The 17,380-nt window shown below is 36.0% G+C and overlaps 1 long non-coding RNA gene, 1 other non-coding gene and 1 pseudogene across 2 annotated transcripts; 1 reads left to right on the top strand and 2 right to left on the bottom strand.

The window, feature by feature from the left end:
• Positions 1-988: 988 nt before the first annotated feature.
• Positions 989-16,999, bottom strand: LOC148194898 (uncharacterized). Its single transcript, XR_015781003.1, has 3 exons — positions 16,932-16,999; positions 16,731-16,816; positions 989-1,257 (listed from the first exon to the last, which is right to left on the bottom strand). It is a non-coding gene; the product is annotated as an uncharacterized LOC148194898 (long non-coding RNA).
• LOC148194899 (uncharacterized) lies at positions 4,387-5,939 on the top strand (annotated as a pseudogene).
• Positions 5,016-5,117, bottom strand: LOC148194900 (small nucleolar RNA R71). The gene has a single exon (XR_015781279.1). It is a non-coding gene; the product is annotated as a small nucleolar RNA R71 (small nucleolar RNA).
• Positions 17,000-17,380: the final 381 nt, after the last annotated feature.

The raw sequence follows: 17,380 nt of genomic DNA, 5'->3' as shown, positions 1-17,380 counted from the left end.
GATTGATTGAACTGATGCACATAGTCATTTAGATACCCTAGAGCCCTTCTAACTCTGTTAGATCTCTGCAACTATGATTTTGTTCACTATCAGCCGTGTTGTCATTGTTATTGTTGTCAGTGGCAGTTTGTTGTGTCTTCCTTTGATCATTTGTGTCTGTTTCAACATGTCTCTCATCATCAATTGAATTGTAGTTACCTAGAAGATCATTAAGAAAAGTAGTTTTGTCTGCTTCTTTGTCATTGATTTCTCTGCTGCTTTACTGGTCTTTGTAGGGAAAAATGTCTTCTTAAAAGACAACATTTCTACTTATGAAAAGTTCTCTAGTGTTGATGTCAAGAACAATGTAACCTTTGACACCACGCTTGTAACCAAGGAAAATTCCCTTCCTAGCTCTTGGGTCAAGCTTATTTCTACTGTTTTCAAGAGTGGAAGCAAAGCATAAGCACCCAAAGGTTTTCAAATTCAAATAAGTGGGAGGAGTATTGTAGACAAGGTCATGGGGAGTTCTGTTATTAAGAATGGGGGAAGGTAACCTATTTATGAGGTAAACTGCATGACTGAAAGCATAGGATCAATAGGCATTAGGCATATTAGATTGAAAAAGGAGACTACGGGTCACATTAAGGATGTGTTGGTGTTTACACTCCACAACAAAATTTTGTTCAGGAGTTTCATCACAGCTATTTTGATGGTTCATGCCATACAAATTATACAAGTTAACACAATTAAATTCAGGACCATTATCTGACCTAATAGTTTTAATCGTTTAATCAAACTGATTTTTAATTTTAACAATAAAGGTTTGCAATAAATCTCTAGTTTGGCCTTTATTGTTCATTAAAAAAGTCCAGGTATGTCTGCTATAGTCATCAACTATAGTAAGAAATACTTATGACCATGAATAGAAGAAATAGAAAGAGGACCACATATATCACAGTGAATCATTTCAAAGCATTCAGTAAACAAAGAAGCACTTCTAGGAAAAGGCAGTTTATGTTGTTTAGCATAGTGGCAAGTATCATAAACAATGTCAGGACTCATTTTCATATAAGGAAAACTCTCACATATTTGTTTTACAGTCTTGTGTCCAGGATAGCCTAACCTATAGTGCCACAAATTTACATCAACATGTTTATCACAGAAAGCAGACTTTGAAATAAAATCTTGGTCGGGATTGGGAAAGGCTTGTAGGTAATAAAGAACTTTGTAAGGATTAGCACACCTAATGATCTTCAATGTAGAATTCTCCCTTATCTGACAAATCTCAGAGGAAAAAGTTAGACTGCAGTTTAAGTCTTTGATAAGACTTTGGACAAAAATCAAATTAAAAGAAAAATCAGGAATATATAGAACATTAAAAATAACAAAAGCTTTAGAGAATTGGACAGTTCCTGCATGTTCAGTAGTGATAATAGAGTTATTTGGGAGTCTGACAAAAATAGGCTTAATTATATAAAAAGTGACAAAGTTCCTTTTCTCATGTGTCACATGATCAGTAGCCCCAGTGTCAATAATCCAAAAAAAATACCTTGTTTGTCTTCTATGTTATTTCTCTGCATCTGATTGACCTTGTGAGTAGATTCATCAACCTTTTATATCATTCTGACAAGCTTTTGCATCTGCTCTGGGGTAAAGGAATTGGAGGCAGCATTGGTGCTGAACTAGTGAGTGGGTTGAACACCTTGTGGACCAGAACTGCTCTAGCAGATATTGGCTGAATTCTAGTCATTTTTTTTGGTCTTGATTGTTGTCAGTTTTCTTATACCAAGGTGGGTAACCGTGCTTGGAATAGCATTCATCCACAATATGATTCATTTTGTGACAGTGGGAACACTATTTTCCATAGTTAGGATTTCTTCCTCTCCCTCTTCCTTGGCCACGTGATCCAGCACCACACCCTTGGTTTTTCCAGGTTTGGTCAGGTCTCCAAGTGTTGTTTTCGTCAGCAACATTAGCTAGAATTTTGGTTTCAGCAGACCAGTTCTAGTTCACAGTTCTAGTATCCTGTCTTTCTTCCTACATGATGAGGGAGAAAACACGATTGATGTTGGGGAGGGGATCCATCAAGAGGATTTGAGTTCTCACAGTGTTATAGGTATCATTCAACCCCTTTAAGAAACATATAACATGTTCTATTTCTCTGTATTTCAGAGAAATCTTTGAGAGCTCATAATTGCAAGAGATGTCACACGTACAACTAGGTATGGGTCTAAGGGATTCCAATTCTTCCCAAAGGATCTTTAAATATGTGAAAAACTGACTAACACTTCTTTCTCCCTGTTTGATTGAATGAATGTCTTGAAGTAAATCAGAAATTTTAAAGTAGTCACCTTTAGAGAATCTTTCCTTAAATTCATCCCATAATTCTTTGGCTTCTGCAACATATATCACACTTTCTGCAATCTGTGGAGAAAATGTCTTTATAATCCAGGAACGAACCATCATGTTACATCTTTCCCATGCATCGATTAAAACTTCACTTCTTTGAGGTTTTTTTATTGACCCATCAATGAACTTGATCTTGTTTTTGGAAATAAAAGTTTTTCTCATGCTTCTGCTCCAAGAAGAGTAATTAGTCTCACTTAGGACTTGAGACATGAGGGTAAGTCCTGGATTCTCCCCAAGATGTAGATAGAAAGGACTGGCAGGATTGGTGGACTGATTCATGTGATCCATTACAGCAAGAAGCAAGAAGAGTCCAAAAAATAAACCAATAAACAACATGAATGAATTCTGGGGCAGCGCAAGCAGAGCAGGTATTAAACCTGCTCTGATACCATATTGGTAATAAGGCCCAATCAACCTTTAAACAAAAGGCCCACTCTTTAGAGCCCATAAGAGATAAAATATCTCTTGGGAAAGCTTCTGCCAGAGAAGTTGTGTTCGTCACACGCGAGTGAGAAAAAGAGCTCAAGGCTCTTATGGAAACTAAAGAGAGAAGAAGTGCAGAGCTTGTTGGAGACATATGATCATGTTTGTTGGGAGAAGAAGAGAAGAAGATTTGCACAAGGGCTTCATCAAAGGTAAGAAAAACACAAACTTAACACAAACTTTCTTCATTCTCTGTAATGATGTTTTGGTGTTATCTGTTTGATAAATGTAAACTTTACTTGTATTTGTTACTTAAAATGTTGTGCTTTTGAGTAGTTTAGTGTTTATTCTCATGAAAAGTATAAAAATGTTGATGTAAGTATAGTTTTGAATGTTTAAATGTCTATTGATGCTTTTGTATGTTTGTATCCAAGAATAAGGATTGGATAATATCAAAGACTGAGAGTGCATCACTCGCCCAGCCAACAGGAGCTCCTCGCCCAGCGAGCCTGTACCAGTTGCCCAGCGAGCCGACACCTGTCGCCCAGCGAGCCTGTACCAGTCGCCCAGCGAGCCTGTACCAGTCGCCCAGCGAGAGGACACTAGTCGCCCAGCGAGAGGACACTAGTCGCCCAGCGAGAAGAGGCCACTCGCCCAGCGAGAATTCACTTAAGGTTCTTCCCTTTAAAATGTAGCGAAACTGAACCAGAGAGGAGGAGAGAGATAGTGGGAACGCTGCAGCTCGCGTCTAGCTCGTGTATGGGTGCTTCCAAGGTCCAAAACCACCACTTTCTACCATCCAATCCATCAATTATTGCTTTTGAGATGCATATGTGTAGCTAAAACTCCATTTCACTGGGGTTGAGAGTAAAGTTCTGAAACTCTTTGTAACTTACCTATTAATACATGATCTTGTATGAATTTTGTGTTCTATCTTGATTATTCATGCCTACGATGAAAATATGAGCTAATTGAACGGTTAAATCATTGGGAAATGCATGAGACCGCGGACCTAGGATAGAACAACTAAGGGATTTCAATTCTAGACATAGGTTGGAACTTTTAGTCATCTGTGACATTGTGTTTAAGGCAAATCTGAGAACTGAATTTGCTAAGGGATTAGTGATTTAGTTTGAATGATTCAAAATTTTTCATCTGAGGAATCAGAGGCTTGTATGCGCCTAGGATGTCCATGCTTAATTTTGAGGAATTGTGTTAGTAGAAAATTATATGAGTGATGAACTTGAATGCCAACCCCAGTGAAATTCGACTGTTTTTACCACTTTTTAATTCTGTATGTTAATCTTAAGTGTGTTATAAAAATACGTTTAATAATCGCTAAATTAGTAAACTTTAACAATCAGTGAATCTAAACAAATCTCTTAGGAAACGATATCCGAACTTACCCGTTTATTACTTGAACGATTCGATACGCTTGCCGAGGTCTCAACAAGTTTTTGGCACCGCTGCCGGGGATTTGTTTTTGTCTTTGTTTATTGGGTGTTGTTTATCTGGTTTAGTTGATTTTAGCTATCTTTTGTTTAAGTGTTTATTGTGATCGTATTTGAATTTTTGTGCATAATTGTTATCATCTGTAGAAATTGTGTCTTTTTAGATTGTGTTTTGTATGAGAAGCAGAGAACAGGTTGAAAATCTACTTTTTGATCCGGAAATTGAAAGAACTGCTCGAAGGAACAACAGTAGAAGGAGGAGACAAAGTAGAGAATCCAGAGAAACCTCTTTTATTTCTGAAGAAATTCTGGACTCTCCATCTAGTCAAGAAAAAGAAGAAATGGAAGATAATCGTACTGGAGAAGGTTCTGGGCAAGGAAGACGTACTCTTGCAGACTATAATACTTTCTCAGGACCTCTACACTTCAATAGTATTGCAAGACCAGTGGTGAATGCTGCTAACATGGAGATGAAGCCAGCTCTTATTCATCTGGTGCAGAACAATCAGTTTCATGGATTATCCCACGAGAATCCATACACTCACTTGGCTACTTTCATGGAGATCTTAATACAATGAGGATTCACCAGGTTCCAGATGAAGCAATCTGACTCAGCTTATTTCCATTCTCATTGGCTGGTAATGCAAAAATGTGGCTGAATTCCTTTCCAGAGAATAGTCTGACAATCTGGGATGATGTAGTTGCTAAATTTCTGAATAAGTTATTCCCTCAATCCAAAGTCAATAAGGGAAACCAGGAGATCTCTTCTTTTCAACAAGATGTTGATGAAACTCTAGGTCAAGCATGGGATAGATTCAAAGGCCTACTGAGAAAAACCCCTACTCATGGATTTGATGAGCCTACACTACTAAATCTGTTTCTTGGAGGGCTGAAATCTCAAACAAAGTTAATGTTAGATGCATCAGCTGGAGGTAGTATCAGATGGAAGACGCCTGAAGAAGCACATGAACTGATTGAAAACATGGCTGCAAATGATAATGAAGTTCAGAGTGAAAGAGCTCAATTTCAACAAAAAGGTGTTCTTCAACTTCAATCTCAAGATGCTTTACTAGCTCAAAACAAGATTATGACTCAGCAACTTGAGACATTAATGAAGAAGTTATCTCAGCTACCTAAAGAACTGCAGAATGTTTCTCAAGCTCAACATCAGATGGTTCAAAGTTGTGAATTGTGCGGAGGAGATCATAATAATGGTCAATGTGTAGTGCAAAGCATGTCTCATGAAGAAGTACATTATATGGGAAATCAAGGTCTTCAGACGAATTATGATCAACGTCAAAGTTTTAATCAAGGATGAAGACCTCATCCGAGTATGGGACAAGTTGTTCCGTTCAACAGACCACCTCCACAGAACTTTCAGCAACAACCTACTCTGACAGAAAGAACTTCAAAACTGGAAGAAACTCTTCAGCAGTTTATGCAGGTATCAATTTCCAACCATAAAAGTACAAAAGCCTCACTTCGGAATTTGGAGATTCAGGTGGGTCAATTAGCTAAAAGTTGGAAGAAAAACTAGAGAAGAAATTTGTGGCTAACACTGAAGTAAATCCAAAGGAAGACTATAAAGTTATTACTACAAGATCAGGAAGAATTCTGGAAGAAAGAGAGAATGAGAAAAAATTGAGTGAAGAAAAAGATGAGATGAGTAAATAGGGAGATAAAGAAAAAGAGAAAGAGGATAGAGAAAGTGAGAAAGAGAGAGAGGGAGAGAAAAAGAAAGAACATGTGTACGAGAAACCTCTTCCATATCCAAAGGTTTTCTCTAGAAAGGAGAAGGAAAGACAGTTCAAGAGTTTCATTGATATTTTCAAAAAGTTGGAAATCAAGATGTCATTCTCAGAAGCACTGAAACAAATACCTTCTTATTCGAAATTCATGAAAGATTTGCTCACAAAGAAGAAAAAGTATATTGAGGAAGAAACTATAGAAGTATAGGGCCAGTGTAGTGCTATCATTCAGAAGTTGCTCCCACCAAAATTTAAAGATCTAGGCAGTTTTACAATTCCATGCACCATTGGTAAACTGGCTATTGGGAAGGCGTTAATTGATCTTGGAGCCAGCATCAATCTTATGCCTCTGTCAATGTTTAAAAAGATTGGAGAATTAGAGTTGAAGCCCACACACATGACTCTACAATTGGCAGATAGATCGATCAAATATCCGCATGGAGTAGTAGAAGATGTTTTGGTAAAGGTAGACAAATTCTTATTTCTAGTGGATTTTGTTATCATGGAAATGGAAGAAGATACGGAAATTCCTTTGATTCTGGGAAGGCCATTCATGAAGGCCGCTCGAGTGTTAATTGATGTTGATGATGGGAAACTTAAAGTGAGAGTTGAGAATGAAGAAGTAAATTTCAATGTTTTTGAAGCAATGTCTCACCCAAATGATGAAGATACGTGTTTTCAAACTGATGAACTTGAGGAAGTCTGCATGATTACACAGAAGACGATGCATATATCATCACCTCTTGAAAGAACTCTTATTGATGCTTGTGAATTCTTACATGCAGAGGAAGAGAAATTAATTGATGAATGTATACAGAATCTAGATCCTTTAAAGGAGATTCCATCTGATGAAGTGGAGATTGGAGAATTAAAGACTGAGGAAGAGATAAAAGAAAAGAAGCTGGAATTGAAGTTGTTACCTTCACATTTGAAGTATGTTTTTCTTGAAAAAGATGATAATAAACCTGTGATCATCAGCAATGCTTTATCCACTCTGGAGGAAGAGAAGTTAATTGAAGTCTTAAAAGTAAACAAAGGAGTTGTAGGTTGGTCAATTTCTGATCTGAAAGGAATAAGTCCTTGCATGCATAGAATATTCATGGAGGATGATTTCAAACCAGTGGCTCAACCACAGAGATTTTTTTAGTGTCAAGCTAAAGACGTTAAACAAGCGCTTACTGGGAGGCAACCCAGCTTTCTAACTATATCTCAATTTTTGGTTTCAGTTCTTTTATTGTCAATTTACTTGAATTGAATATGTTTGGTTGTGTGGATTGAATTATGTTTTTGCAATGATTTGATTGTGAAATGTTTGTTTGAAGTTTGATTATGAGTTTTGAATTCTTTCCATCATAACTGGCATGATTGTGAGATTGTTATTGCAAAATCTGAGTTTTAGAACTTGTGTTATGATTATATATGATTTGTTCTTGGATCTAATTGATTGTGACCCAGAAGTTGAATAACTGAGTGTACTGAGAAAGCTCTGAGAGCAAGTGAGAAGTTTTTATTGCTATGAATTTGGTTTTTGCATAATTCTTATTAATACAAATACATTCTGGTTTAGAAATGAGAAAGGCAGTTTTTTTTGTTTTTGAAATTAACTACTTGGCCAGATGACTACCCATATGTGAATATTCATCCTTTGTTATCTTGTTTGAGCCTTATATATATTTTTTGTGAACCCTGAGCATATTACAGAACAATCTACCTTATCCAACACTCTAGAAGAAGAGAATAAGAAACATATTTGTCAAGACATAGGTAGAAATTAAGTTTGGGGGAAATCATAATCAATTGAGTCTTAAACTGATTAAAAAAAATCAATGTGTTATGTGATGAATGAAGAGGTAGTTGATAAATAAAGTTTCAATGTTGTTATGTTCTTGTTCTCCTCTTCTTTAGTGCGGTTTTGTTTCCTTGTAAAACCATGTTTCTTCTAGCCAAGCCAAGTTATAACCTGAGAAAGTCCTTTTGATTTAAATCAAAATGTGTGAATTGTGTATGAGATGACTTGCAAAAGTTGATGAAGTAGTTGATGACAATCTGAGTGTGAATTGGAGTTGTAAACACTTACAGGTTGAGATAAACACTGATTGAGCATAGTTGTATTATTCTTTTTCTGGTTGTCTTATCATTATGGATTCAAGAACTTGTTAATATAGAAATTATAACATTTGATCTGAATATTTGGAGATGTAGGTACAATCCTTACTTTTGTGACAAAGATTATGTGATGGAATATCAACTGCTCTTCTGGGTTTGTTTTCTTTTGTTATTGTTTATTTTCATGAGGACATGAAAATATATAAGTTTGGGGGACTTGATAAATGTAAACTTTACTTGTATTTGTTACTTAAAATGTTGTGCTTTTGAGTAGTTTAAGAATGAAAAGTATATAAATGTTGATGTAAGTATAGTTTTGAATGTTTAAATGTGTATTGATGCTTTTGTATGTTTATATCCAAGAATAAGGATTGGATAATATCAAAGACTGGGAGTGCATCACTCGCCCAGCCAGCAGAAGCTCCTCGCCCAGCGAGCCTGTACCAGTCGCCCAGCGAGCCGACACCTATTGCCCAACGAGCCTGTACCAGTCGCCCAACGAGAAGACACCAGTCGCCCAGCGAGAAGACACCAGTCGCCCAGCGAGAAGAGGCCACTCGCCCAGCGAGTGAAGGCTTGTCGCCCAGCGAGAATTCACTTAAGGTCCTTCCCTTTAAAATGTCGCGAAACTGAACCAGAGAGGAGGGAAGAGACAGTGGGAACGCTGCAGCTCGCGTCTAGCTCGTGTATGGGTGATTCCAAGGTGCAAAACCACCACTTTCTACCATCCAATCCATCAATTATTGCTTTTGGGATGCATATGTGCAGCTAAAACTCCATTTCACTGGGGTTGAGAGTAAAGTTCTGAAACTCTTTGTAATTTATCTATTAATACATGATCTTGTATGAATTTTGTGTTCTATCTTGATTATTCATGCCTACGATGGAAATCTGAGCTAATTGAACGGTTAAATCATTGGGAAATGCATGAGACCGCGGACCTAGGATAGAACAACTAAGGGATTTCAATTCTAGACATAGGTTGGAACTTTTAGTCATCTGTGACATTGTGTTTAAGGCAAATCTGAGAACTGAATTTGCTAAGGGATTAGTGATTTAGTTTGAATGATTCAGAAATTGTCATCTGAGGAATCAGAGGCTTGTATGCGCCTAGGATGTCCATGCTTAATTTTGAGGAATTGTGTTAGTAGAAAATTATATGAGTGATGAACTTGAATGTCAACCCCAGTGAACCTAAATTCGACTGTTTTTACCACTTTTTAAATCTGTATGCTAATCTTAAGTGTGTTATAAAAATACGTTTAATAATCGCTAAATTAGTAAACTTTAACAATCTGTTACAACTAGAAATGAAAGACGCACTAGTAAAAAAACGGTGTTTAACCTCGCCAAATAGGCTTCGGTTAAATGTAAAAACGAAGCATATATACTATTACCTCGGTTAAAGGAAGCACCGAAGCCTAATAGTCTGTCAAAATCTCACATTTTCCCTGTCACCTGACCTGCTTTGCACTACGACATCGGTTGCTGCAAAACCGGTGTATAAAGTTGTTTATGCTTCGGTTGTTGTAGAACCGAGGCGTAAAAGGTGAAGAAAATTACAAAAACTGCCATTAATGATTTTTTTTTAGAGGAGAATAGGCATCGGGTTGTTACTTAACCAGGGCATAATGGGTGTATTGATTCGGTCGGTGGTAGAACGGAGGTAATAGCTCTTGCATTTCTACCCAGATTCAAAAGTTTTTACCCTACTTTTCATTTCTTCTCTTCATCGTGCACGCTCTCTTCTTCTTCGTCTCACCCTTCATTTTCTTCTTCTTCGTCCCGCGCTCTCTTTCTACTGTTCATATCTTCTCGCCCTCCATTGCTGCTGCTTTGGTGCTCCGCTTGACGAGTTCACGCCGCTGCAGACCGCCGTCGTTGCACCGCCCTCTTGGAACGACGCTTTCGCCTCCTCCGGCATGTCCTAAAATTCCTCCACTTTCCAAATAAATAAATAAAAATAATGCCTTTCCTTTTTATTTGCATGCAAACAATGTTCCAGATCTGTTCAAGTTTATCTCTTTATTTCCTTTCTCTCCACCACTTTTTCCTTCACTTTGATCCGGCTTACTGGGTCTCCTTTTTTGTTCTAGGGAGAGAAATATTATTCTCGCCCCTTCACTTTCTGTCTCGACATCCGTGACCCTCTAATTTAATGGTTTTTGGTTTGCATCCAGATCGAAATTCGAACTCATGCAGAGGCGAAACCCGATCGTTCCTGCGCAGAATCGACGTGAATCGGTTACCTTCGACTGTGGACATGGAAGAGGAAGCGGGAGTTTCATCTCCGAACAGCACCGTTTCGAGCGTGAGCGGAAAGCGAAGCGAGCGAGAACCCAACGGCGAAGAACACGACATGAACAAAGCCTGTTACCGCGGAATCAGAGACGAAGAAGACGGCGAAACCTCAAAGAAAAAACTCAGACTCTCCAAAGACCAATCAGCTATTCTGGAAGAAAGTTTCAAAGAGCACAATACCCTCAACCCAGTAAGCTTAACAGAAGGCAAAGGTTCAAGTTCCTGGCTTTTGTTTCACTCAATTACCTTTTTTTTTGCTTATTTTCAACGTTCCAAACCAAGTGGAAGTTAATAATATGAACAAGAATAACATTTAGATTTTCAACGTTCCAAATTACTCTTCAATAATTCTACTGCATATTACAATTTGGATTCAAATTTTGTCCTTTTTGCATTTATGTTTAGTAACTTGAATTTATTTTATTATTAATAATAACGATTAGAATATTATTCAAAAAATCAAAGTAAATTCCTTCAACCCAAAAGTAAAGGTTGGCACAGTAGATTGTCATGTTCATCTTCTAATTGTAGTTTAAATGCCTATTTACTTGCTGTTCATTTTTTATCCTAATAGTTACCAGTTACCATCTTCATAACGTTTTACTGTTTATTGGAAAATTACATTGTTAATTATCTTATTGGATTTTTTCTGTCATATTATCATTTTCTTGATCTTTCATCCATTTCTCCTTTACTTTCCACTATAAATGAAAGTTCTTTATTTGTTTGAAATGAACAGAAATGCGGAAATACTGACATTGAGGGTGTTGATTCAACTAATGCATGCTACGAGGGAAGTGTTGCCCTGTTTAACTGTGTTAATTTGGTGGAGAACAACTAATCCAGTGAGTGTTTTACTCCCTTTGACTTTTGGGATCATATGCTTTAAAGAACAACTTGCAATTATTTTCCAGATGGCTAAAATTATCCTTGCAAGTTTCTCTTTATTTTTGTTTTGATATGACATGAAGGATAGCATTTTGATTATTCGTGTCCATTTTACTTTCACCCATAACCCACTGATGTTTCAGATGCCAATTGCTATATATTGACATGTTCTTTTGTTGTAGGTTGTTGATGGAAATCTTTCACAAACTTGTTACCTCATGGCTCTTGGTGTAGGCCTCAAGACGAAGAAAAAAAAAGGACCTTATTGCCTCGGTTCAAGCTCCAACCAAGGCAGTAGAGGGGGAGAAAAGGCCTCGGTTCGTAAGGAACCGAGACATAATCCTACCATTTTATGCCTCGGTTCTGAACCGAGGTATAAAGTCTACCACTTTTTGCCTCACCTGAATATACCTCGGTTCAGGAACCAATGTCTATCAACGAAAATAACAGCTATCGTATCCTCGGACTGCAATAGTGACAAAAACTCAATTTATAAAGTTATTGGGAAAAAGAAGAAAAATCATAAACTAGAAAAATCTAACCAACAATATAAAGTGTGCTTAGAACAGTAATCTAATATAGTATTTTGGTTCCAAGGGAGTTGAGCATTTGTGGTGTTGATGTCAATCAAATTTTGACATGAGATGAGTGGATTGATAGTTAGACACTTTGGTTCTTATGTTTTTTAAAATAAATGAATTTAAATTATTAAATGAATGAATTGAAATTATATACATTATAATATATAGATTATAATATGATTATAATATGATTTAACATATACATGTAGATTTTTTTTTAAACCTGATCCATATGTTTATATATTGAATTATGATGATTGTGAATTATACCTAGCATATAATATAATACTATAAAAAGAAAATATCTGAAGTGATAGAGATGAAAATAGGTGTTTATACGAAAAGATAAGTTTATTTTAGAAAACTTAAAAAAGTAATGTAAATATTTAAATATGTTTCTCTTACAAGTTGTGTAAATATAAGATGAATTTCTATAAAAAGAGAAAATCATTTTAAAAAACTTTAAAAAATAATGTAAATATTATTTAAATATTTATTTGATATTATAATAATGTGTTTATTAGTGTGTGTTGGATATTATGTACTTAATTAAATGTACGGGAATGATTTATGATTGGTTAGTAATTTTTTGTACAGAGTGAGTTTTCATTTTGTTTAGCTACTAAGATTTTAGTTAAATGTTAACTTCAATATCATTATAGCTAATTATAGGCTTACTATCTCCTTTTACATAAAGACTTGGCTAGCTCTACAATATTGTACATAAGTGTACAGAAAAATGTAACAAAGTTGCATATATATATATATATATATATATATATATATATATATATATTTTGTTAATTTGACCCTTATCTTTCAAAATTCCTAACCGGAAATTTTTATAGTTTTAGAATACGAGATAAAAGTACAACACTTTATTTGTCTTTTATACTAATTGAATTGAAAATCACCCAAGTATCTAGAATACAGAGCCTTAGGTTGTTGTAAATGGTAGCTAATAATAGGTGCAAAAGGTGACTTACACTTTTACTCTTTCTCAATTTCTTTCAATTCTAGTCGGTGGAGTTGGCCGTTGGGCATTTCAATTGTCTGCTTTTCATTTTTTTATTGTTCAGTTTGAATTGCAGATAAATATACTGTTGGACAAGGTGACAGTGACTCCTTTTAATGTCATCCTTGCCTGGTATCTGGTCTTGTTTTTATTATTATTTATAAGTGCCTGCATGATGTTTGTTTTATGTTCCAACTTGGCTCAATACTTTTTACTCAGCATAATCGTGGGTCTCATAGATCTCTCTGCTGCATCTGCAGTGTACTGTGATGTGTCCCTAGCCTTCTCCATTAAATGGACGTGGTTCTGAAGCCAAGCAAAGGTACAATAATAATAATAATAACAGGCATCAAATTTTATTTTTATAACACATGGTGGGACTCTTGATATTCTATATTAGTCTCTCGTTTTTGAAGGGTCTGATTCTGATGTGTCATCTGAGGGGTCAGATTCTGATGTGTCAGTCTCTACTTAGCACATGGCTCTGCTAATGCCCAACAACACATCTACCATTACCCACCTCATATTTGGCTACTTCTAGTTTTGCCACTTTCCATACACCTCATTGGAACAATCCAACCTATTCATCGATTCTACCTCCATTATGGAGGTAAGGTATCATCCTGTCAATTACCAAGGGCCCCATTACAAAATGTCTCTCAAATAGACAACTATTCTAGATTATGACTCCATTAAGTTATCTTTTATCAAACAAGAGTACTCAATGCTTTGTTATTAGAATAGCAATCAAAATACAGCAATAAGGTAAAAGATTTTAATATTTTATCTGGATGAAAAGTATGATTTACGTACATATCAAGGTCATTCCGATGCAGATTTAGCTGCTGGATTGATTTTGTGTATGCTTGTTTTTCAATATGAAATATGTGTTTGATATAAAATCGTTTTAAAAGCAATACAGAAGTAATTATTAAGTGACTAAGAATCACCCCAAGTTGCACTTGATGTAGCAACTTTAAAAAACATGTTATATATATAAATTAAGAAAACTTTACAGAAAAGAGTTTGCTAAGCCTTAGTTTGTATTAAGATAATGGAGAGGAGAAAGTGAGGCATGTGAATGAGTGGTTTGGCGAATTTGTGGTTGAGTGGATAATAGTGTATTCTATTGGTTGTGCACAAACTTGGATTTTATTCCAAAGAAACATGAATGGGGTGGTGGACTGAAAAAAAAATATAAAAAAATGAAAAGGCAATTGAAGAGGAAAGTGTAAAAAAGATATAAGAGGACTTATGACATTTCAATCATTTCATTCCAATTGAGAACAGAAGTACAGCTTAAACCATGCACACCTTTCTTTTCTTTTGGTGACAGACAAGTCACAAGAGAAGATTATGTATTGGGAAAAGATAAAGTTATGAAATACTTCTGACAAAGGACACTCTCTTTGGATCTCTGGTTTCTCAATAAACATGGGGTCACTTAACTCACATCAAATAATAATAAACATAATTAGCACCATGAAGCTATTAATTCTAGTTTATTAGAAAGATAAGTAAGATTCAAACTAAAGTGTCTACAAGAGTAAAAGTGCTGAATTGTAGTATGATGAACGAGAAATTTGGGATGGTTTTTTTTACGAGTATGACTGAATTCTGAACTGCATCATTTAGGAAGTTATGTTTTAGTTTCGTAAGTAAAGCAAATCTAGCGTGGAACCTGTGAACGCATGACCAAACGCTCCTACAAAAGAGTAGGCCAACAACTGACGGTGCGTCCTAAGGTTCGACCTTCACGTCCGTCTCTTCCAATGCTTTTTCCAACAACTCTTTTCCTTTTGCTCCCACCCACAGGGTGATCATCGCAATGACAAGGACGAACGAACGGGAATACATGACAAGACAGGAAATAGGGTAAGCTTATGTAATTTAATTCAAGTATCAACATATATTTCACACAATCAACTAAACAAGATAAATCATTAACTCTTTCATGCAAAGCCTAATACTAGACTATGACTATCCGGACTGTATGAATTCTGTGTAGCTACGGTGTTCGTGCACCCGGGTGATGTAGTAACTGGGATACCCTCAACAGCTGTCACCCGAGGTTAGTCCTATCTGTCCAAATTAACCATAAGGACTAGGACCTCCTGTCATTCCCACACATGACTCACCCTTCTCTACGTGAGAAACTAGTAATCACAGAATATCACGATGAACCGCCAGCTTAGCTTTATCCACATTCATACTTTACCAATTTCCAATATCCATTCATGAGATATTCCTCCCCGGAATACTCTTTCATAATCAAAGTCATTTCATCCATATCATATTCCATCATTTTTCATCATTAAAACTTCAACTTAACCAATTTGAATAAAGATCCCGTAGGATACCAAATACCGAACGTTAGTTTCTAACCCAAAACGAGACTAAAAACTTGGAGTGAGACCGAGATGTCTCCAACTTAAAACTAATCAAATCGAGAGAGTTACTCACTCGTTGTGAAAGGGACCGAATACAATAATACTTCTCAAAGACCAATAGAATCGAACGTTATTTTCCAAGTAAGCCAATTTAATGAACTGACTCTTGAGATTTCAAACCGAACACCGTAAAGCCTAGGCCGAGTACTAAGACTCTAGGCCGAAACCAATTAAGACAGATATTGTAGGACATCAAATAATAGCACTTGACGGAATCATATGAAGAAACCGAACGCCAACAAATATTTAGCTTCTTAATGAGTTAAACATCAAGGAAACCGAATGTCAGTCGAAGACAGGGCACTGTAGAGAGCGAACGCTATTGAGTTTGGACGAACGGTCTTATTATAAAGATAGATTACGGAAATGAGAACTAGCGCCTAGTGTAAGACCGAGCACTTACTTAGTACGAGCGCTTGGTGTAAGACCGAGTATTACTTAACTTATAGAATAAAGGCTTGATAAATATAAGATATCATTTAACTAATGTTCAAGAACGAACGAAATATACAAATACATATAGATATACTGAAGTTTATAATCAAATACCAAGGAACGAATATCGTTGGTTGAATGCTTAAGTACAAATATTACAAAACGAAACGAGCTAGTCTTCAACTAGAATTCTCTCCAAATGAAAAAATTCAGTTCCAACCGAGTCCACAAGAAAACCGAACACTATATCGAACGAGCGCTGATCTAATATCAAACACTTATTAAGAACGAACGCTATTGAGAACGAACGTTGGTATAATTGAATGATCAATACTTACTCTCGACAACATGGTCTAATACTAAACACTTATTAAGAATGAACGCTACTGAGAACGAACGCTTGTATAATTGAATGGTCAATACTGACTCTTTACAACAAGGTCTAATACCAAACACTTATTAAGAACGAACGCTACTGAGAACGAACGCTTGTATAATTAAATGGTCAATACTGACTCTCGACAACATGATCTAATATCAAACACTTATTAAGAACGAACGCTACTGAGAACGAACGCTACTGAGAACGAACGTTGGTATAATTGAATGATCAATACTGACTCTCGACAACATCCCTACCCATTTCATGGCTTTCATTAATCATCAATACTTTTAAACGACATACCATATTTCATCATCAACCAAATCATCAAACACAATATCATTTCAGTTCCTCATACAGTCAATAATGCAGTAACAACCATTTTTCATATTCATTCAAAAATCAACGAATATGCATCCATACAAAGCAAGAATCTAAATCAAATTATTTAAGCTTCCCTTACCTCTAAACTAACCATTTTTCATATTCATTCAAAAATCAACGAACATGCATCCATACAAAGCAAGAATCTAAATCAAATTATTTAAGCTTCCCTTACCTCTAAGCTAGCCGAACACTCACAATTCTACAGATAAAGGCTCACCACCAGATTCCTTTGAAGACTACGGTTCACGATTTAAGAAACTACGCAAATACCAAAGCAGAACATCGTTCAGAATGTGAAAAGAAACCCATACACCCAGAAACTTGGTTTGTATGTTCAAGAAAAACCACACGGCTGAGGAAAGAGAGAACTTACCAACTCAGAACCCAAAACCGATCGGCTCAAACGGAAGCCCTTGACATCGGAGGAGTAGAAACAGTGCCTGAATGGTGATCGGAGAAAAAAAAATGTGAGAATTTCCTAGAGAGAAGATGAAGGAGATGTAGAGAGAATGAGGAGAAAATGAATTTCAATAGATGGAAGAAGATGATTGCATGCAGAGAGTAGTGTAAATTTTGAAACTGAATTTTACTTCTACTGTCAAAACCGAACGTTCAATCTACATCACACACTTGTCTTCTACTATCTGATTTTCAGATATCCCTTCCTTGACATTTGTAATCCAGTATGCATAAGTTTTTAATAGTTTTAAATGGATTGTGACTGGTGTCATTGCATAAATATGCTTATTTGAAGGAAAAAAATGAGAAAAAAATTGTAATTAAAAATATTTATGATATAAAAAACAGAGTTCTGAGTTATTG

Source organism: Vigna umbellata, chromosome 7, assembly GCF_029865625.1.
Source record: "Vigna umbellata cultivar VRB3 chromosome 7, Vumbellata_1.0, whole genome shotgun sequence".
Classification (NCBI taxonomy): Eukaryota; Viridiplantae; Streptophyta; class Magnoliopsida; order Fabales; family Fabaceae; genus Vigna; species Vigna umbellata.
Note: the sequence above shows the minus strand (reverse complement) of the source record. Positions and strands in the feature narration are given on the sequence as shown.